At 35.0% G+C, this 23,593-nt stretch overlaps 1 protein-coding gene across 1 annotated transcript in view; it reads right to left on the reverse strand.

The window, feature by feature from the left end:
• Positions 1–13,991, reverse strand: part of gpsm2l (G protein signaling modulator 2, like) — a 57,117-nt gene extending 43,126 nt beyond the window's left edge. The window contains exon 1 of the mRNA XM_056449239.1: positions 13,848–13,991. The gene's annotated coding sequence lies outside the window, so the exon portion shown is untranslated. The remainder of the gene's footprint in view (positions 1–13,847) is intronic.
• Between the last annotated feature and the right edge of the window lie 9,602 nt (positions 13,992–23,593).

Consider the following 23,593-nt stretch of genomic DNA (forward strand, 5'->3'; position numbering starts at 1 on the left):
CACAATTAACTTCAATAAAATCACGCAACCATATCCAACAGGATTATGAAAAACAAATTAGGCCTGTCACGAAAAGTTCTTTTTGTTGTGCGATATATTGCCATAGAAATAATTGCAATGATTGTTATTGTCATTTTAAGACCAATTTATTTCTGTGCTTATTTAATGAGCATATAAACGGTCAAACACATTCAAGGGACAAAAATGACAAGTAAATGTGCATGTAAAATGGCTTTAAACGATATTCCTGAATCGCCACTTTTCTAGAAGTGGACCAGAACTGAGCTCATTTGTACACATTCTTCTAAACCTGTCAATAGTTTTCAAGATAATGTGAAAATGCACCTTTTCTTCACCTGCTAGTAAGCATTTTTATAAATGAGTTGAACCATTAACTCACTGACGCCCCCAGTGGAGATTAGATGAGATGACAAAAGCTGCGCAATTAGGTAAAATGTTGAAGACATTTCATTTTTATGTAAACAATGGACGATATACAGTGGCGAAAGTAAGTATTGAACATGTGACCATTTTTTCTCAGAAAACATATTTATATAAGTGCTGTTGACTTGAAATGTTAACTTGGGGGGTATTCCAGAAAGCAGGTTATGTGACATACCCAGGTAAGTTTGAGATTAAGTAAGCAGATAACCTCAGCTTTGGTTCCAAAATCTGAGGTAACTTCTGGGGTATGTTAAGTAGCCATAGCAACTTACTCTCTAAAGATAACCTGCTCCGGAGCAGGTTATGTTCCAGAGTTTGTCTGTTTCAGAGAGTTTACTGAGCATTGCGTGCTTTTTTGATGAGAATATTTATGGACAAGTTTTTTTGTTGTTAGAGTGCATAGTTCTTTTCATAACCAAATGTATATTCGAATGAACGTCGTTGTTTTTCAAAAGAATCGTTAATGTATTTAACAAAACGTTTAAAATCAAATGTGACAAACCGCGGGTCGGCGCTTACTATAGAAAACATTCAGTGCAGCTCTTTGTATTCGTGTCAGGGCATTTTAGGCAACTGTACAATGTGGCGATAGCGTGTAGGACCTGTTTTATACACTTTTGTACATAATTTTCTACATTTTGTACACCGTTTTACACATGTTTTGTACACTTTTGGTCATAAACCACTGCGTATCATTACACCGATGATTCAGAGCATTACAATAGCGTAGTGGACAATGCGTCATTAAAGAACAACGGAGCGCACAGAGGAGTGATTTCGAATCTCACATAGAGATCTCGTGTTTTTCTCTCTCATTCTGCACCCCTCACATTTTTTCTGTAGCTTATAATATTATAAGAAGTGCAGCTTTGTCTTTTGTAGGAAAATATATCCATATTTTAAGATGTAGGACGTCGTTCATATGTATACATCTATTCTCGCACACACACACACTTTATATATTTTTTAATATCATATTTTTTTCAGGGTTTCCAAATGCTATTGTGAGCATTAATTGCAGCCTATTTTAAAGCTCCATCAGTCAGGACACTGATAATATGAAATCTGTCCATAGTATAAATGTGCAGGTACAACTTAATTTTCTGTCCTTAATCTTTTGGTGTTTCAACTATTAAACTCATTACTGCTTCCACTAACTAGCTCATAAGTGATGATGACCCCACCTCATCACTATGTTGAGGCTAAATGTCTGGTTTTCTGGGAGTAAAGATTCAATTGTATAATACAAATATATTAAAAAAACATTGTGTAAAGCATGTCGCTATATTTGTATTATACACTTGAATCATTACTTGGCACAACATTGTTACTTACTGGAGGACAAAGGATACCCTTTTCTGCCTTACAAGATGACACCCTACCTGCAGCCTGGCACAGAGGAAACCTCAGTGACCCAAGCAGACCAAAGAGATGGAAGAGTGCTAAGAAATATAATGTCAAAAAAAAAATATGTTTAAGCACTGTTCATTTCTTTATTTCCTGAAATAAAATTAATGATTTGATTTTTACATTGGTTTATACATGCACACGCACACACACACACTTCAACATGTAACATATTTTTCCTTTACATTTCTTACCTTAGGATGATGTTTATGTGACTTTATTTGTCTTTGAAGATCTTATACAGCTTATATAATCTTAGACCTTATACAGCTACTTTAGAATTAAAATAAACGTGAAATTCAAATATGGAAAAGTGCAGACAAATTCTTGCACTGCTTGTTAGTTGAGGCAGAAGGAACTTCATCTGCATGCAGAACAAAATGCACAAAAAGAACCTAAAGCTACCTGACAACAATCACTTACATCAGTGACAGATTGAGTGGTTTAAGTCAAATAACTCAACCACCGATGAGCCTTTATTAAAGGACAGAGCAGCTCCTCTAACTGGTGGGCCACAGCAGTTAGACAGACCTCAGCATCCTTTCTATTAGCTACATGACAGAAATAATATTCTAGAGTGTTTAATACAGCTCCAGTAATCAAATATTACATTTTCAGATTACATTATTTCTGTGTTTGATTATGACTTTGGACAGAGTTATTCTAGCTCCAGAAGGATTACAATTTCTATAAGCTTTATATATACACACACACACACACACACACACACACACACACACACACACACACACACACACACACACACACACGAGTCAATACACATTTGTATTGTGGCCTTAAGAAATTAATGGCAAGAAAATTAAATGCATGAATGGTTACATAACATACTCAAGAAGGATGTTAAAGGGAAGTTAAATTTTTCAGTACAATAAAAGGGAGGGTGGCATGTGCAATTTAATGAACTAATTAATTTTCTTATTATTTATTTTTTCTTTTCTTATCTATTTCTTATCTTATATTTCTTTCTTTCATTGTTGCTGATGTGTAATCTGTGATTAAAACCTCCAGCGCCGCCTCTGTAAAGTGCGTTGCCCTTTTTTCTCATCGTGACTTTCTATGGTGACTTGTGAATTCGGCGATCTACTAAAAATGCCTTCAGGTATGCGTCGTGCGCACGCATTAACCCGTGGTTATCTTCAGGAGGTTGATTTACCTAACTCTTATCAGCTGTTTTGGAACCGACATACTCGCGGTAAGCAGGTTTTGGGTTAATCAACCGAGAGTTCAGGGTTTAGCAGATCGTAAGTTAACCCAGCTTTCTGGAATACCCCCCAGATGTTTATCACAACCAAAGAAATTAATATATGCAAAGAAAACAAATCTAATCAGTTTAAAAATGAAGTTATGTGTAATAAAATGAAATTACATAGGGTAAAAGTATCGAACACATGAAGAAAGGGAGGAATAGAAAGGCTGTGAAGGACCAGACAGCAGCTGAAATCTCTCAGTAGTTCTTCAGCCACACCCTGCCCTTCCTTACTGTAAATAAATATTAGCTGCTTTAGTCCAACATCTACATTAGCAGAAGGATGAAGACGAAACCAGGTTGGACATTTCAGAAAGACAATGATCCAAAACACAACCAAGGAAGATGCTTTAGATGCTTTCAGAGAACGAAAATAAAGCTGTAGAATGTCGATTACTTATTTCCCCCACTGTGTCAATGAACATGTATTGCATAAGTCGATATATTGATTATTTTGACAGGCCTAAAACAAATAACTTTATACAGTATAAACTCAAATGGAAGTTTCATCTTTACAGGATTATTTGTAGGTAAAAAAAAAATAGCTCAACAGGAATAACACTGGAATACAAATATTTTTCCAAGTAAAAAGGGTTTGCAGTTTCGATTCAGAGTGAGGAAGGGACTTGGAGTAACAGAAAAAAAAGTTCCTAAGCACTGCCTTTGACTCACTCACGTTTCATATTCAATGCATGACAATCCAGCAGAAGTTCAGGATGTACCACATGAACAAAAAACAGTGCCAACAACAGATGACCCCTCCTATTTTAATTTTTAAACAGGCATATTAAAAATTCACAAAGAGGAGATCTCACAACAGCCCGAGCCCTCATTCACTCGCCTCCACCCAAAGCATTGTGTTACATTTCAAACCGCGCTTATCTGATGGAAAAAACAAGTGCGCGTCACTGGATCGTCTGCTAAAGAAAGACAAAATCTAGCGCTGAACAGCATATTTGAGGTCTTTTGGGTTTAGCAGCAAGACCGGTTTCTTAAAACATTCCACAACCACTAAAAACTGAGATAAAAATAAAGAGGATCAAGACACACAGCACAATGCAAAACGAAACTAAAAACAACAAAACTAAAAACAGTAAATACAAAAAGGTTTTTAGCAATTGAAATTACTCTAAAATAAACTAAATGGTAATAAAAACATATACACTCACCGGCCACTTTATTAGGTCCACCCATTTGTTAACGCAAATTTCTTATCAGCCAATCACATGGCAGCAACTCAATGCACATAGACATGTAGACATTGTCAAGAAGATCTACTGCAAACTGAGCATCAGAATGGGGAAGTAAGGTGATTTAAAAGACTTTAAACGTGGCATGGTTGTTGGTGCCAGACGGGCTGGTCTGAGTATTTCAGAAACTGCTGATCTACTGGGATTTTCATGCACAACCATCTCTAGGGTTTACACAGAATGGTCCGAAAAAAGAGAAAATATCCAGTGAGCGACAGTTCTGTGGGCGCAAATGCCTTGTTGATGCCAGAGGTCAGAAGAAAATGGCCAGACTGGTTCCAGCTGGTAGAAAGGCAACAGTAACTCAAATAAGCACTCGTTACAACCGAGGTATGCAGAAGAGCATCTCTGAACCCACAACACGTACAACCTTGAGGCTGATGGGCTACAGCAGCAGAAGACCACCGCGGGTGCCACTCCTGTCAGCAAATAACAGGAAACTGAGGCTACAATTCGCACAGGCTCACCAAAACTGGACAAAAGGAGATTGGAAAATGTTGCCTGGTCTGATGAGTCATGTCGGATGGTAGGGTCAGAATTTGGTGTCAGCAACATGAAAGCACAAATCCATCCTGCCTTGTATCAACGGTTCAGGCTTGTTGCGGTAGTATAATGGTGTGGGGGATATTTTCTTGGCACACTTTGGGCCCATAAGTACCAACTGAACATTGTGTCAATGCCACAGACTACCTGAGTATTGTTGCTGACCATGTCCATCTCTTTATGACCACAGTGTACCCTTCTGATGGCTATTTCCAGCAGGATAACACGCCATGTCATAAAGCGCGAATCATCTCAGACTGGTTTCTTGAACATGACAATAAGTTCGCTGTACTCAAATGGCCTCCACAGTCACCAGATCTCAATCCAATAGAGCACCATTTGGGATGTGGTGGAAAGGGAGAATCACATCATGGATGTGCCGCCGACAAATCTGCAGCAACTGCGTGGTGCTATCATGTCAATATGGACCAAAATCTCTGAGAAATATTTCCAGAACCTTGTTGAATCTATGCCATGAAGGATTAAGGCAGTTCTTAAAGTAAAACAGGGGTCCAACCCGGATCCAGTAAGGTTTACCTAATAAAGTGGCTGGTAAATGTCAAATATTAAAAACTAAAGCTGAACAGAAATCTTACCCTGTACAAAATGTAATAAGACAACAAATATTTTTATGGTTATTTGACTTGTTTTAATGAGGTAAATCAAGTTTCAACTATTTTTTTTAAAGTTATACAAAGTTTAACTTAATATTGAGTCAGTTTGAATTAAGTTGAGACGACTAGAAAAGTTAATTCGATTCAACAACAAAAAAAACTTGAAGTTAGCAAGAATCTTTTTACAGTTTAACATACATGACAATAACAAATAAATAATAAATATTACATTTATGCAAATACATTTCTGTAACTTGAAAACCTCAAATACACAGAATTATATTTGAATGACATTAATATTATAAACAAAGACTAAATTTAACAAGTTATCTTTTAGTTTTTAAAAGACCTGTTTCTTAAACCATTTTATATTCAATAAAACCAAAATAAAATGTTAGTACAGAATGAACGCACGTCAGAAACAGCTGTAAAATTATTTTCTTAAAAGTTGATCGGTGCACCATATGGCAACCCAAGTCTTTTCCTCCTACCTGGAACGAACATGAAATGCCTGATCCTCGTCTTTTGTGATCACATCCATTTACGTTCATAATAAAAGTCCACGTTTATGTCAAAAACAAAACGCTAGAGGTTACAAACAAATCTAATAGCATGTCGTCATAACTCTAAAACCATAAAAATAGACAAAGATGGAGTAAAGACGTCCATGTTTTCACCGCATCTAAACCATCTGTCAAGCGAGCCACACTAAAGAAAGAGCCTAAGAAATATGAGCCTCCCTCTTTTTCCCACACACACACGCACCGAACATACACACGGGTGTAAGCAGCTAATGATTTCACTAAGAAAACACTCATTGACAGATTAATCACAGTATTTCCACCCAACATACTCATTCTGACTCTAAAATGTTTCATTTATTCGGACGGTAAACATGAGGAAGTCGCCTGATTTCCTCATGAGGAACACTCCATTTATGATGACACTTTTTTCCATGACAAAGTTGATTTTGAGCTTCAATAACACAACTTATAATTAACAGTCAAAATGATTAGCCCTGCTGTGAAAATATTTATTATTTTTCAAATATTTCTGAAGCGATAATAGATTAAAGAAAATATTCACAGTAATTCTGATAATATTTTTTCTTCTGATAATATTTTTTACAGCTAGAATAAAAGCAGTTTTTAAATTTAAAAAAAAATAATAAAAACAAACAAACACACACACATACGCACACACATACATACATACATACATACATACACACACACATACATAAATACATACATATATCCGTTCGGTACGACATCCACAGTTCAATACGCACTTGTTAATTGCGTGTTTATATTTGGGGGGGGGGGGGGGGGGGGGGGGGGGGGGGGGGGGGGGGTTTACATTTAAATAATTTCTGTGCGTTTTATTGCGCTCCAAATTGATTGTGTGTGCCTGTAATGCTGCGTTCACACCAGACACGAAAGAAGCATCAAGCGCGGGTGATTTACATGTTAAAGGGCACCTAGGTTACCCCTTTTTCCAGATTTAATAAGTCTTCTGTGTCTCCAGAATGTGTCTGTAAAGTTTCAGCTCAAAACACCCATCAGATTATTATTTTAGCTTTCAGAAGTTTCTGATTTTTAGCTTTAAACAGCTTGTTGCTGTTTTTGTGAACTGTGCCTTTAAGGCTAGTCCTTCACGCCCACCGTTTTCACGTGCCTGTCAGTGTGCCTTAATCTCCTCCCTCGGCTGCGTCAGACAACAGACAGACATAAAGGAAGCTGATCTCACGTAACGTGTGTGAGAAATACTACAGTAAGAACTTTACCAATGAGTATTTGACGCATTTGATGTGGAGTTACAACGATGAGTCACACACAATGTCGTTACAAAGTTCAAGCACACACGGATGGATACACACACACACACACACACACACACACACACAGTGCGGACACAGACAGACAGTGCGCATAGTTTTGCACCCTTTTTTCACGCAAATGGGACAAGATACAGGTTAATATCCACAGCTGTATGAATATCTGTTATGTTAATGCACTAAATAAACCTGATTTAATGTCAACAAACTGGGATTAAAGCGCCCTGTATTATATTTGTTCTGACACGCGGCTGTTGTGATGAATTAAATCTATAGTAAATCACTGTAATTCATTAACATGCACCGGTTTAAAACATCTTAAACTTGGAAAACTCACTCTTGATCAGAGACCTATAAAGTACTTGAGACCAAGACTTAAGTAAAAGTCCAAGTGCTCTATCAAAAAATGACTTGAGTAGAAATTGAAGTGCTCTTTAAGCACCATACTTGTGAATCTACACTGGTCTCACGATTTGGTTCGGTTATGATTATCAAGCCATCGATTCAGTTCAATTCGATATCTCGGTGCATTGACGATGCTTTCCATACATAATTAGATTTTTTCTTCACAACACAAGAATTTTTATTAAAATCTATAAATATGTTTATATTTATTTATTACTTATAGTACAATTTTATTCTTTAACACAGCAGTAAGATATATGAACTGTACCCTTCAGTTGACCTGCTTAAAGTATACACTCTTTCTGAATGTATCAAACAAAACTCCAATACGTACACAAAAGACAGCATGAGCATTTATAGCAAATAAACTCATGTAAATATTATCCCGCTTGATTTTTGAGCGCTGACAGGCAAGGTCCTACACCTCTTCGATTGGTTATCGTCTTCACCTGCTCAACAGAAAGGGCTGTGATCGGCTTTAGAAATTAAAGCGCTGTTCATCGATGGCGGGAAGAACAGCCGCGGTTACGTCTGTATGCGCATAATACGCGGTTATCACAGTGGAGAAAACTTGCACCACAAGCACGCTCGTGTCAGGATCCACAAGTATTGTTTTAACAGCCAAGAGGAGAGGAAAAGTTACCTCACAAAAGCCAGCGGGACAAATGTCCAAAGTGAGAGAGAGAGGTAGAGATGGAGTTTCAGCCTTTCTTCGTAGTAGTGAAATAGTTGCTTGTGTGCTGTGCCGCCTTCATTGTAGTAAGAGCGTTATTTACTCGCCCCCTTCGCCATAGTATTCTACTGCGACATCGCGCATAGGAGATAAATGACGTCAGTATGTAATAACCGGTTATAATCTATTATGATCTGAACCAATATCAATAATTTTGACACCCCTAGTAACGAGTAACAATGCAGCACATAAAAAAAATAAAAGTGGAAGTAGGCAAAAAAAAACAATACTCCAGTAGAGTACAGATACTGCCTTTTAGTACTTAAGTACAGTAGTGAAGTAGTTCTACTTTGTTACTATACATTTCTGCTCTTGATCACATCTGATGATGATTAATGATCCTAGCAAACTGAACAGACCTTTTATTCCCGGTTGCTTTGCGCACGTCCTGTCTTGTTGACATAATTATACGCATTATTACGGAGACACGTTAATACGCAGCTGTCAATTAATTCCGTGGGCGATTGTTTAGTCTGGTGCAAACAGCCAAATTGCTGCAAATCACGTCACACAGCGTGTTGTTAGGACACGGGGTTACAATGTAACCTGCTAACCTAATGTTTAGGTTGGTTATATTTATATTATTTGCTATTTAATAACCTCATGTGGAACTCTGAATCTGCGTCTCATTTCGGAGTCTGCTACTGTCCACCAGAGGTCGCATTTCAGTCACAGATGCATATTGAGAGCCTTTCTGACTGAATGAATTAAATACGCTGTTTTCCAACAAGGAAACCCGGGGTGCTGAAATATAATTAGCTAAACTGGCATTGGGCAGGTTAAATGACCAAAACAAAGACAGTCGTTCTGTCATGTATCGGACATTTTCATAGCAGGATATCTGACTTTAGCATTGTTTTTCAAATAAACAAGAATTTTAAGAAAACTTGGCATGTTTCTTACATATCTGCAAACATATTAAGGTATTTTTATGCTTTAGAATAATAAAGTCTTCAATACAGCACCTTTAATCAATCATAAATATATAATTGTCAATCATCAATATATGATGGTCAATATTTTTTAAAATTCTCATTGTGATGCCAATGCTAAAACAATATATTGTGCAGCACTAGATCAGTTTGAGACGCACTCCGAGCCTAAATTCATCTTGGGAAATCACACAGGAAAATACGTCAGAAATCATATTTGTTTGTACTTCAGGAATTCCTTGTATTGAGCAGAAATCTAAAAGCATTGTTCACATCTTCAAAACTACATCAGTGGACAGTCTCAGGAAAGGGCCAGAACCTCCATTTCATCCAGCATAAAATTGATATCATTTGCAAACACTTCTGAATTTAGACCACATTTGGCCAAACACAGCGGTTCTGTGGCTTTTTTCCTAAAACGCAGAGCCAGTTGGTGCAGAAACCCAAGGCCACGTCCAACTGTACGTTTACTCAAGCGTGCGATAAAGACACACTGGATGAATTTTTCCATCTTGTTTGACATTTAACTTCCTTGCCAGTGTGATTTCACTAAACAAGCAATACCAGTCATTTTAACCAATCACACACTGCTCCGTATTCACATAAAGAAACAACTGCATCATTTCACTTCATTTTATTCATGCTAATAATTCAAGTCTCATTAGGCCACTTACTATTTGAGCAGTAGTAGTCCAGATTAATTGAGGTAAAGTCAGTTTTATATTCAGACATTCATTCATTCTCCTTCGGCTAACTCCCTTATTTATCAGAAGTTGCCACAGTGGAATGAACCGCCAACTATTTCAGCATATGTTGTTTGCAGTGGATGCCCTTCCAGCAGCATCCCAGTACTGAGAAACACCCATACACACTCACATTCACACACACTCATACACTATGGCCGATTTAGTTCATCCTATTCACTTATAGCACATGTGTTTTAGACTGTGGGGGAAACCCACGCCAGAGAGAACATGCAAACTGGGTGTGCCGACTGGCACACCCAGGACTCGAATCAGCAACCTTCTTGCTGCGAGGTGACAGTGCTAACCATTAAGCCACCATCCTGCCTCGTTAAAAGATTTATAAAGTGAAATGCAGACAAAAAGGTGCTGTGTAAGTTCTGTCAGACTGAGCCTCTCCAGGTGTTTCTCATAAAACCCCATGGGAAACTTTCGAAAGCAGGGAACTTTTGGGAATTGCTTATAATAAGATGAGAAAAATACAGGAGGAATAATATTTGAGTCATATTTCACTCCAAAATCAAGTAAACAAACAAATAATAATAAAAATTAATTAATATCTTTATTTATTTATTTATTTATTTATTTATTTATGTTTTAATGCCATATCAGCAGCATTGGCTATATTCATGGCATAAACTAATAAATATACAATATATTATCATATAATCAAATCAGTTTCTGAACAAACATACATTGTAAAAAACAACAACAAAAAGTATACAAGTAGCAACAACACGCAATAGGTTCATATACAATCTTTTGATTGATTAAAGATAAATATTCTAAAAGTACTCCAGAATGCATCTTTTCAAACATTTCACTTTAAATATTTTCTGAATAAAAACATTCTCCAACATCATTTAAAAATACACATTCTATTATAATATGTTTTATCGTCAAAATATTCTTAGACAAGTCAGATAGGTTTTTCTTCCGCTTTCAATAAATATGCGTGTGCAAGTCTTGAGTGTCCTAATAAAAATAGATAATAATGCGATTATTTTGTATTGCACAGATGCAACCATTACATTGTTTACTAAAATTGAACATATACATCATTAACTCAAATATTGAGTATTAATAAAATAAAATCGTGGTCTTAAAATGTATGAAAGTAAGAAAAAGTGCTTTGTTTTAATAAACAGAAAATGACAATACATTGAAGTAAACTAAACCGATTAAAATAAAGCTAAACAGATTTTCTCTTGTTTATTTATTATAAATGACAATAAATAATGTAATTGTTACTTTTAATTTATTAAATTAAATACCACACAGAAATAAAGTACTAAAACATGAACTAAAATTGAAACCCCTCAAACTGAAAGAAAGAACTCTAAATATTAATGATATATGAATAATAATAACTTTAAATCTTCAAACATTAAGTGAATGGTCACATTTTTCCCATTTAATCATACTGCATCTCACCCCCAAATCAATTTTTTTTTTTATAAAACACTTTACATAAGGAAAACAAGGCCTATTATTGCACAGTAATACATTTTAAATCTACATATAAGAATCAGAACAAATCTCATATTGATGAAACTAAGTTTTTCTTTGCATTTCTAACTTGTAATCCAATTTATCAAAGTCATCCGCTTTGGGCACAATTAAGCAAGCACTGCACATAAGATAAAAACTTGGTCCCATTTTTCACATTTCAGTGACTTCTTGCCACCAAATCATCATTAAAAGTAATATGATGTTTTATATAAGGAAAATCAAGCCTATTATGCAGCTTTATATTTTATATTTACATATATTCATAAGAATCAGATTAAATATCATATTGATGAAACTAAGTGTTTATTCACATTTCTAACTTGTTAACTTATCAAAATCATCCTGTTTGGACACAATTAAGCTAGTTTTTAATTCACATAATACATAATTTAATACATTAAAAAAGACAAATCACACATTAAAAACATTAACTAGAATTTAAACCCTTTAAACTACAAGAAACAACTCTAAATGTTAATATAATAATATATAATAATAAAATAGCACTGTACAGAAGACAAAAATGGTCCCATTTATCAAACTTCAGTGACATCTCAACACCAAATCAAAAATAAAAAAACATTAAAGGTTATTAAAATGCTTTATATAAGGAAAACCAAGCATATTACTACACAGTTTTGTATTTTATATTTACAAATATTTATAAGAATCGTATTAAATCTCATATTGATTAAACAAAGTATTTATTCGTATTTCTAACTTGTAATCTAATTAAATCACCCTGTTTGGACACAATTAAGATGGCTTTTACCATAACCATATTAAAATAGAGCTAAATAGATTTTCTTTAATAAATAATTTGTATAAAACGACAAATCACACATTAAAAACATTAACTAAAATTTAAACCTCTTAAACTGCAAAAAAAAAAAAAAACTATATATTAATATAATAATATACAAATGATTAACATTAAAGGTTAATAAAATGCTTTATATAAAAGGAAAATCAAGCCTATTATTGAAGTTTTATATTTACATATATTCATAGGAATCAGATCAAATCTTATATTGATGGAACTGAGTATTTATTTGCATTTCTAACTTGTAATCTAACTAAAATCATCCGGTTTGAACACCATAATAAAATAAAGCTAAATATGTTTTCTTTAATAAATACATTTGTATAAAAATACACATTAAAAACATTAAGTAAAATGTAAACCTCTCAAACTCCAAGAAAGAACTATATATATTAACAATATATAAATAATAATAACAACTTGAAATAACTTGAAGTGAATTGTCAGATTTTTCACACTTTAGTCTTATTTCAACCCCCAATAAAAAATAAAGGTTAATAACATACTTTACATAAGGAAAACATGGCCTATTATTGCACAGTAATAGATTTTGAATCTACATATATTCATAAGAATCGTATTAAATCTCATATTGATGAAACAAAGATTTTCTTCACATTTCTAACTTGTAATCTAATCAAAAATCATCCTGTTTGGACACAATTTGCTTTACCATATTAACCATACAAGTATAGTAAAGATGTATAAACACAATTAAAACTTGTGTTGTTCTGAAAAATTTGCTTCCAAGTAAACTGAGGCAAGTTAAAGTTTTTATATAAGTTTTATATTCGCACATTTGTTCAGAGACAACTTTTGACATGCTCCCTTTATTTTTACCATGGCACTTGAAATATTTGGTCTGAAATCACAAGTATGACTTCAAAACAACATTAGCATCATTTAGGCTAATTTCCTGTTAATATTTAATTTAATGTTGTATTTTTGATAGTCTTTAGGTGCTAATATGAGTTCACTATTTAGTATTAGCAAATAATACTTAAAGTCAGAATGTGCGAATATAAAACCAAGTTTACCTCAATCACAAGTCACATCTTTTATCATTTATGCTGCATATAACATAACTTGTGAGCGTTTTCTTGACACTGCTTTGACATAAGTGCTCATGGTCACAGTTTTCTTTGAGATTAACTATAATAAAGCTGTTTTTTTACACCTAGAAAGTGGTTTATTTACAACTTCGAGCTGCAATACAAATGTAAAATCATTCTCACGAAAAACAAGCCAAGGAAGCGCAGGAAAACAGAAACAGAAACGCTCAGTGGAGAAGCTGTTTGAGCTCGAATAAAACGCCGAAAGAGAAATCAAAATCATACCTTAGACACTTTCAGATTTGTACCGCTGTAAAGTGTGTTTAAGCCGCGCTACATGTCCTGCGGTCGGAGAGTTTCACGCGTTGGCAAGAAGCATCGGTGAATTTGTTTTTCTCTTACTCCGCCATGTTTTCTCAAGACACTTTCCTTTCCTTACTTTTTTTTCGGAAAAAAAGGAAAGTTTTTTTTTTTGCTTCGGCACGCCAATCATTGCACAGGAGTTTGTAAACGCCACGCCTCACCATCATGATGACTCTGTGCTGAAGTTTCGCTCGGTCCTTTAAAGATATTCATATGAATGATTCAACTGAACCGATTCGCCAACCGACTTTATAGATCGTTTTCAAAAAGAGATGTTTTCATTTTCTAACAACGCCTTATTTAACGTATTTTAAATTATTTAAAACTCAACATTTATTATTTTAGGTGCAACATTTAAAATAGTATCGTTTGAAAAAGGTTCTCATCTAATGTTTACATTTTATGTCAGCCGATTCGCCAAAAGTGACTCTGTTGGAGGATCTGGTGAAGGATGATAGCCTACTGTGAAGTACTAACTAAATATTATAAATTATTATCACTGATTGATTAGTAAACAATTAAAAACAAGCGAATAATATTTTGAATGTTTGGTCGAACCAAAAAATAAATTAATAAAAATAAGTTTTACACCATTAATTGTTATAGTTAATAGACATTTTAACAAGGCAAAAGAGAAAAAAAAAACATTTGAGGGATGACTCGTGGCGAATCGGTTCATTGAACTGACAGTTGGAAAGAATCAATTCGATTAAATGAACTGAACTGCATAGCGCTCGAAGGAGCAAAATGCATTGTTACTTATTTTACTTATTTATTTCTATTCTCCGTCTTAAACTAGCAGCAACCCTTTGACAGTAAATGATCAACAAGATTATACGCAGTAAAATTATTTTAATAATATAGATAATTTAGATCAGGGCGCCCAAACTTTTTCTTATGAAGGGCCAAAAACCAAACTTGATTGGGGGCTGTGGACCGAAGGTAAATAATGCAAACTGTATTACATTAAAGTTTATTCATTCATTTATTTTCTTTTCGGCTTAGTCCCTTTATTAATCAGGGGTCGCCACAATGGAATGAATTGCCAACTTATCCAGCACATGTTTTACACAGCGGATGGTCTTACAGCCGCAACCCAACACTGGGTAACACTTATACACACTCTTTCACACACATACACTACGGACAATTTAGCTTATTCAATTTACTGCATGTCTTTGAACTGTGGGGAAAACCTGAGCACCCAGAGGAAACCCACGCCAGCACAGGGAGAACATGCAAACTCCACACAGAAATGCCAACAGTTGACATGAGTAATTTATTTTCCTAATATTAAAAAAAAACAGAAAACATTGCTTTATATGAACGAATGCTGTATAATTAAAATAATTTAGTAAATATAATAAACTAATTACATTAAAAACGAAAACAATCCTATTTATTACACAATGGATTGCCAAATAGCTACACAAGTCAAGCTTTTGCGTTGATTTGCTCGTGATTTTTTGTGCACTGTCCTCTATTCGTCGAGTACTTAAAATGTTAAAAATTCGATCCATTTACAACATTTAATTAAAACGTTTAATTTCAGATCACCTTTTTTGAAGCTCAACTATAAAGCAAACAAAAAAGGTTCAATTTAAAATGACGATCTCTGTTAAAGGGATTCTCCCCAACACTCCCCATCATTCTCCTTCTCTTCTCACATGGGCCGGTGGGCCAAAACAAAGCTTACCATGGGCCAACTTTGGCCCACGGGCCCTAGTGTGGACATCTCTGATATAGATAATGTAATATAGTTCACCCAAAAATGAAAATTCTGTCATCGTTTACCAGTGGTGTAAAGTAACAAATTACAAATACTCAAATTACTGTAACTGAGCAGTTTTTCCTCAGAAATTGTCATTTACTAAGTAGTTTTAAAAATGTGTATTTTTACTTTCCCTCGAGTACATTTTTAGTGCCGTATCAGTACTTTTACTCAACTACTTTCCTTCAACCTGCAGTCACTACTTCATTATTTCTTGTCTATGGGGATTGGCTGAGTAGCCTTGTGATTTCTGTCCAATTAAATTTCACATAGAAGGTAAATCGCATCCTAATGAACTACCTTAAAACATAGGCGATTTAAAATTGCAGCAAACTGTTTGGAAGAAGTAAAAGTGTCTAAAACTTTTCTGACCACATTTCTAGAACTGCTCGATCTTGCAGATTCGCACTCTATAACATCAGAAAGGTCCGACCCTTCATATCTGAACATGCAGCTCAACTCATTGTTCAAGCTCTTGTTCTCTCCAAACTGGATTATTGCAACTCTCTACTAGCCGGGCTTCCAGCTAATTCTATCAAACCTCTTCAGCTGCTTCAGAACGCAGCAGCACGAGTGGTCTTTGATGAACCCAAAAGAGCACATGTCATTCCGCTACTCACCCGTTTGCACTGGCTGCCAGTTGCTGCTTGCATCAAATTCAAAGCTCTGATGTTTGCTTACAAAGCGACCTCTGACTTTGCTCCTTCGTATCTGCTCTCACTTCTGCAGATTTATGGGCCCTCCAGAAACTTGTGTTCTGTGAATGAACGTCGCCTCGTGGTTCCATCCCTAAGAGGGAAGAAATCACTTTCCCGAACTCTCGCATTCAATCTGCCCAGTTGGTGGAATGAACTCCCTAACTACATCAGAACAGCAGAGTCACTTGCTGTCTTCAAGAAACGACTAAAAACTCAACTGTTTAGTCTCCACTTTCCTTCCTATTCTGCAACTGACTCTCTGGCTATACCACTAACTGTACTCTCTCTCTCAAAAAAAAAAAAAACATTACTAATACTTTGCTTCTTAGACTTTACACACCTGAAACTTGTCTATAGCGCTTGTTCACTGCTGCTCTTATAGTTGTGTAAATTGCTTCCTTGTCCTCATTTGTAAGTCACTTTGGATAAAAGCGTCTGCTAAATGACTAAATGTAAATGTAAAAAGATGTCCAAAATCTTTACACGCATTGACCCAGAGACTGTTTAGATGCATGTCACTGATGAGAAGATGATGGATGTTGTATGAAGACTAAAATGACCTTAAACACCAAGCAGGTACAGACCGTCAACATGACATCAGATTGATGTTGTACCCCCACGTTGAGGGGACATTGCATTTTGTTTGGAAATGAGAATTGGGTTGACATAAGAACCCAACATCCAACCTAAAATCAACCAAATATCAATGTCTAATAATGTTACAGCTTGACGTTGTGTGGATGCTATCACTATGACCTCTATCAGACGTTGGATTTTGGCTGCCATACCTGAGGAATAAATGTCAGTATTCGACGTCAATATGATGTTGGTTTAAGATTTTGGCTCGACGTTGGATTTTGGTCACTTTCCAACACAACCTAAATCTTTAAACACTAGCTAGATATTGAATTTTGCTCACCTGATGTCACAACGTCCACAGCGAAATGAACGTCCACCTGACGTCACAACCTAAATATAACCTAATATTAACGTCTTACAGCGTTGTGTGCCTGCTGGGCAGTAACAAAATGCACTACAGAATGTTACGTTTACACACATGCACAAATTACATGTAAATGCATCAGCTTTTTACAGAGTAATACTCACTACTCTTGAGAACTTTTGAAAGGGGAGGTATCTGGATGCAGACCTGGTGCAGTGCAATCTGAGCTGCATCCAATGCTTTTAATTGTGCTCACCTAACCCCACCCGCCATTGAGTGCATTGTGTCTGACATTGCATCGCTGAGTGATGCAATCTCAGCTTGCATCATAAAGGCTGCATCCAGATACTATTGTTTGAAAGGGCTACTTTTTACTCATGCTTCGAGTAATATTTACGACAGATACTTTTACTCTACTTGCGCTACATTTTTAGGCAAGTAATGGTACTTATGTATGCTGTTTTAATACTCTTTTCACCACTGTCGTTTACTCATCCTTTACTTGTTTCAGCCTGTTTGACTTTCATTTTATTGTTGAACACAAAAAATATATTCTTTAAAAAGTGGGAAACCTGTAACCATTGACATTCATAGTGTTTGTTTTTCCTACTATGGAGGTAAATGGTTACAGTTTTTTCAGCTTTGTTCAAAATATTTTCGTTTGCGTTTAACACATTAACGAAATACATAAAGGTTTGAAACCACTGGAGGGAGAGTAAATAATGAGTAGACTTTCATTTTTGGATGAACTACCCCTTTAGCTTCCTAATAGTGATTAATACGTATTGACCAGCAGAGGTCAGTGTTTTTTACAGACAGACAAATCCAGCAGTACTTTAAATATTCCTAAAGTTCATTTATTTTTTCCTGTTTTAATTAAAAAGCATTTATAATACCATATAGACATTTAAGAAAATTATCAGCACTTGAGATAAAACATGACACAAACAAAACAAGCACATCATCAGCTGAATATTGCACTACTGAAGTGGAGAAAATCCACACAGATATAAAACATCACGAAACATCATATTTCCATTTCTGTGATGCTTTAAAAGATTTAAGGTCACTCGAAATGTGAAAACGGACAAGTAATGCATTAGAAAATACATATAGAGTAGCCTATTATACAATACAAAATGTTTTACGGGGATTTACATACCTGTTGACAGTATAAATGCACATTTGGTGAGGAAGATAAAGCTACATACTGTATGAAGCAACACAACAGTCTTTGGATGCACCTTTGACATATGAAAATACATCTTCAGTGAATTAACACATTTAGGAGGAACAACAGATGCTGTAATAACTTTTTTTTTTGTTTGTTGTAACATTCTGGGGAAAATAAGACATACAGTAGTATTAACTGCTCTTATGTCTTGAGCACCCTTTTAATATTCAATTATAAATACAACTGGCACATTTTTAGCTCAAACTAACAAGTTTGAGCATCAGTTTAGTTTTGAAACTCAATATATGTACACTGTTAGACTCTGCTGCAATGACTGTGATTGGCCATGAGGGTCATTAGTCAAACTCACCACTGTTTACTGAGTGTAATTACAAATACAGGGACACTGGAGTGTTTTAAAGCCGTGAAGATCAGTTGGTTCATCAGCGGATTGCACGTATGTCAGCTTATAAACAGACCAGCTGATCTTTGCGGCTTTAAAATGCTTCAGTGTTCCTGTATCTGTGGTTACACAATCAGTAAACAGCGGTGAGTTCAGTGATGACCTTCTGATGACCTTCACGGCCAATCACAGTCATTTGTGTTGAGCACGTGAACAAAACGGCAGATCAGCGCCGTTTAAGAACGCGTTCAACAGCGCTCAACTGTTAGCGGGAAATGGACATTTTTAAAATATCAGTACCAACTGATATCGAATTTCAGTATTGTGGCAACACTAGACCATTTTAGCATCACTGAGATAATATTTTAGTTTATATTATAATATGAATTTCATTTATAGTTTGAATTAGCTAAACATGAAGATAAAATTAACAGACCACTTCAAACTTCTATTTTTTTCTGGTTTACTGAATTTATTTATTAATGATTTAAGCAAGATGTTAATATTTGTTTTATTCCATAAAGGTCTGATATAATTTTTTCATTCATTCATTCGTTTTCGTTCAACTTAGTCTCTTATTTATCAGGGGTCGCCACAGCGAAATGAACCGCCAACTATTCCGGCAAATGTTTTAAACAGAGGATGCCCTTCCAGCCGCAACCCAGTACTGGGAAACACCCACACACTCTCATTCACACAAACTCATACACTACAGCCAATTTAGTTTATACAATTCACCGATAGCGCATGTCTTTGGACTGTGCGGAAAACCAGAGCACCCGGAGGAAACCCACGCCAACACGGGGAGAACATGCAAACTCCACACAGAAATGCCAACTGGTCCAGCTAGGACTCGAACCAGCAACCTTCTTGCTGTGAAGCGACAGTGCTGAGCCGTGCCACCCAAAATGACAAATCGTCAAACTGAAAAATGTTTAAGCCACTAAAAATGTCGTATTTTTTACATCCTGACAAATTGTATGTTTTTTTTTTCAAACTTAAATAAATAGAATTTAAAATAAATGTTCAGCAGTAGTTTGCAAAATAATTTTTTATTTTACTTAAATACATAACTACTGTATAAATTGAATTTTATGCATTTTTTTCACAATAGTAAGATTTTTTTCTTTTTAATATATTTTATAAACCACCTATACATTTTACAGTGTTTATTTTATAATTTTTTTCCCAGCAAAATGTAAACATTAATATAATTATGAAATAAAAATTTTAATCATTTCAAGCCACAGTTCTGACCAGCAATTATACATAAAATAAAAATTATATAAAATGACATGTAATGTAAAAACTTGCCCTGTTTAAGCAACTAAAAATTTATTTTTTTATATTCTGACAAATTATAATTGTATGCTCTAAATCAATTTATTTTAACTTAAATTAAAAATAAATTTACAATTTTTTACTTTAGTCAAAATCATAACTGTAACAGCAACTGCAGTTTTTGTATTATTTTATTTTTTAGATGTTTTAGGTGTTTTTTCTTTTTAATATAAATAATATTTCATAAACCCCTATTCATTTTTTCCAGCAAAATTAATAATTGTAAAATGTAATTATTAATATAATAAAAAAGATTAAAACAATTTAAATTCTATTGTAAATTGAACAAGAATTAAGAATGAATTGAATTAAGAGTAAATGTTCAGCAGGAGTTTGCTAAATTATTTTTATAGTTTACTCAAATTCATTCATTCATTTTCCTTTGGCTTTGTCCCTTTATTCATCAGGGGTCTCCACAGCGAAATGAACCGCCAACTTGTCCAGCACATGTTTTACGCAGCGGATGCCCTTCCAGCTGCAACCCCATTACTGGGAAACACCCATACACACTCACTCACTATGGCCAATTTAGTTTATCCAATTCATATAGCGCATGTGTTTGGACTGTGGGGGAAACCGGAGCACCCGGAGAAAACCAACATGCAAACTCCACACAGAAATGTCAACTGACCCAGCCGAGGCTCGAACCAGCAACCTTCTTGCTGTGAGGTGAAAGTGCTAAATATTATTTTATGAACCATGCACCTATACATTTTTTCCAGCAAAATGTAAACATGAATATCATTATAAAATAAAAGTGAAAATTATTTCAAGCAACGGTTCTGATCAGCTGCAACTGTACATAAAACATCTTCTAATTTATCTTCTCTGTGCTACGGGGGCATCTGGGATAAGTCTGTGGAGAGCTTTTGAGAAACTGGCGGAAGAGGCAGAGAAGGCAAGTTACTGTATGTGGGTAAGGAGGAGGGACAAGAATTGGGGCGTAGTACCCTAAAGGGCAGCTGCAGGGGGTGACAAGGAGATGTTCCAGCAAACCATTGCCCCCCCACCAGGATATTTACTGGGTAGGGGTGAAACATTAGCTGACGACCCTGCAGCTGATCCAAAAAGTGCAGTCGAGGAGGTGTGGCAGGCAAGAATGTCAAGCAGGTGATATTACTTGCACGTCGAAAAAGCTAATACTATAAAATTGCATGTAATGGGTAGGCCCATTCAGAATCTCACGGCAATTCATAACTTTTTGATTTAGTGGCTAATTCGTATGAATTCGTACGATCTAATTCGTACAATTTAGTACGATTTGCTCATCTCCCAATGACAGTTGGGTTTAGGGGTGGGGTTAGGTGCCACGCCTCCTTTTTAAAATCGTACAATTTTGTACGACTGAACTCGTATCAATTATCCACTAAACTGACAAAACGTAAAATACTTACGTTTTCTCGTGAGATCAGGCTGGTGGGCCCATACAGAATCTGCACGCGCAGAACAGATTTTTAACCCATTATTGATTCTGTTTATTTACTCGTGTATATGTATGTACATTTATATTTATTCAGTTTTTAAATTATTTTCAGTGTAATTATTGACTAATATGAAAATGGTTATGTAATTTATTTACAATACAGTTTGTACAGTAATATTTTCTGTCTTTAAGTAGATATATTATATGAGAGACTTGCTTTGTTTACCAAATAAAGTGAATCTAATTGGATTTGCATTGTAAACATTGAATAAAAGTTAAAAGGTATTTTTTTTATTTTATATATTAAGGTTTTAGTTGTCATACTCCCAAAATTATTCCGCATAAATCCGCAGATTTTAACAAAATTCTCTGCAAAAATAGTAAAAAATGTCTGCACATTCTGTCTGGCTCTAGTAATGGGTAACTTTCCCCAATTCCTATTTCACCTAAAATCCATTAATTTCTCAACTGCAATTTCTTAATACAAACATTAAGATCCAACTTGCATACATAAATATATTATATTCATTTTGAATGATATTTTTTACACAAATGTTATAAGAAAACAAGGGATTTTGAGGAGTATGACAATATATTTATGTGCTCATATTCATTTTAATTCACCTTCAAGTCAGTTTTGCAATGATAAATTCCAGTATTCGACTAATATTTTAGCATAACTCTTATGAGTGCATGAACTTCACAGATACATGAATATTTAAGCCTCAAATAATGCAATACCTCTGGGGTCACTGTTTGTAGCAGGTTAAAGTGGAGGATCTCGCTTTAAAGGGGACCTATTATGCAAAACTCACTTTCATTAGAGGTTTTTAAACTATTCAGTGGCAACAATGTGAATATTATCAGCTTCAATTCTTTTTTTTGTGATCACACTTGATATAAACAGTCTGCAGAAACACTTTGATTAACAGTTTCATGTTGTCCATGTCATCAGAGAGGAAAGGCCCTGCCGATTAGTGACAATCTCTCCCTCATTAGCATAGAAGTTTTTGAAGCTGCCACTATGCTGACACACAGGTGTTTGTAACTCCACCCTCTTTTGAAAACAGCACAATCTCATTTGAATTTAAAGAGACAGTCACCACAACGGCACAATTAGTATTAAAGCCTAAAAAGGGCAGATTCAAATGGTTATAAAACATTATGTGGGGTATTTTGAGCTGAAACTTCACACGTACACTCTTGAACAGGGGTAGGGAACCTATGGCTCAGGAGCCACATGTGGCTCTTTGACCAAAAATATGTGGCTCTCCAGCTGTAATAATATAATAAATTATATTTTAAAGTTTAAAAAAATTATAGGTGTCACTAGAAATCAGTTTAAAATGGAAAATACATTTACAATTCCCTTTATTTGGTATTTTCTATAGCAAAATGAACAGGAACTCAGTTTACAATAAATAGTTTCAAGTTTCAACCAATGCCCGTATGTGGTTGAACTTAAATCGCAACACCAATTAAGCGCAATCAACTTACATTTCTATGGTAACCTCACACATAAATTCAAACAACATTCATGAGTGGCGAAAAAGAAAATAATTTCTAAATAGTTTTTTCTTCATACATTGTGATGCGTCATATTTGTTTATTTTTGAGTTGTGCATAGACATAAATAAAGATTGTTTATAAATAAAGGTTTTGTTATACACACACACGCCTTAAATGGCTCTTTAAAAAATGCATTTGATAAAAAAATAAATAAATAAATCAGAAATGGCTCTTTGCTGAAAAAAAAAAGATTCCCGACCCCTGCTCTAGAACATCAGAGACTTATTTTACATCTTGTAAAAAGGTGCATAATAGGTCCCCTTTAAGACACTTGTCATAAACGGAGCGAAACAATATACATACGATAAACAAGTGTTTGATATAAATTGTTCTGGTCTGAGCGACT

This window comes from Danio aesculapii, chromosome 23 (genome assembly GCF_903798145.1).
Source record: "Danio aesculapii chromosome 23, fDanAes4.1, whole genome shotgun sequence".
In the NCBI taxonomy this organism is placed as follows: Eukaryota; Metazoa; Chordata; class Actinopteri; order Cypriniformes; family Danionidae; genus Danio; species Danio aesculapii.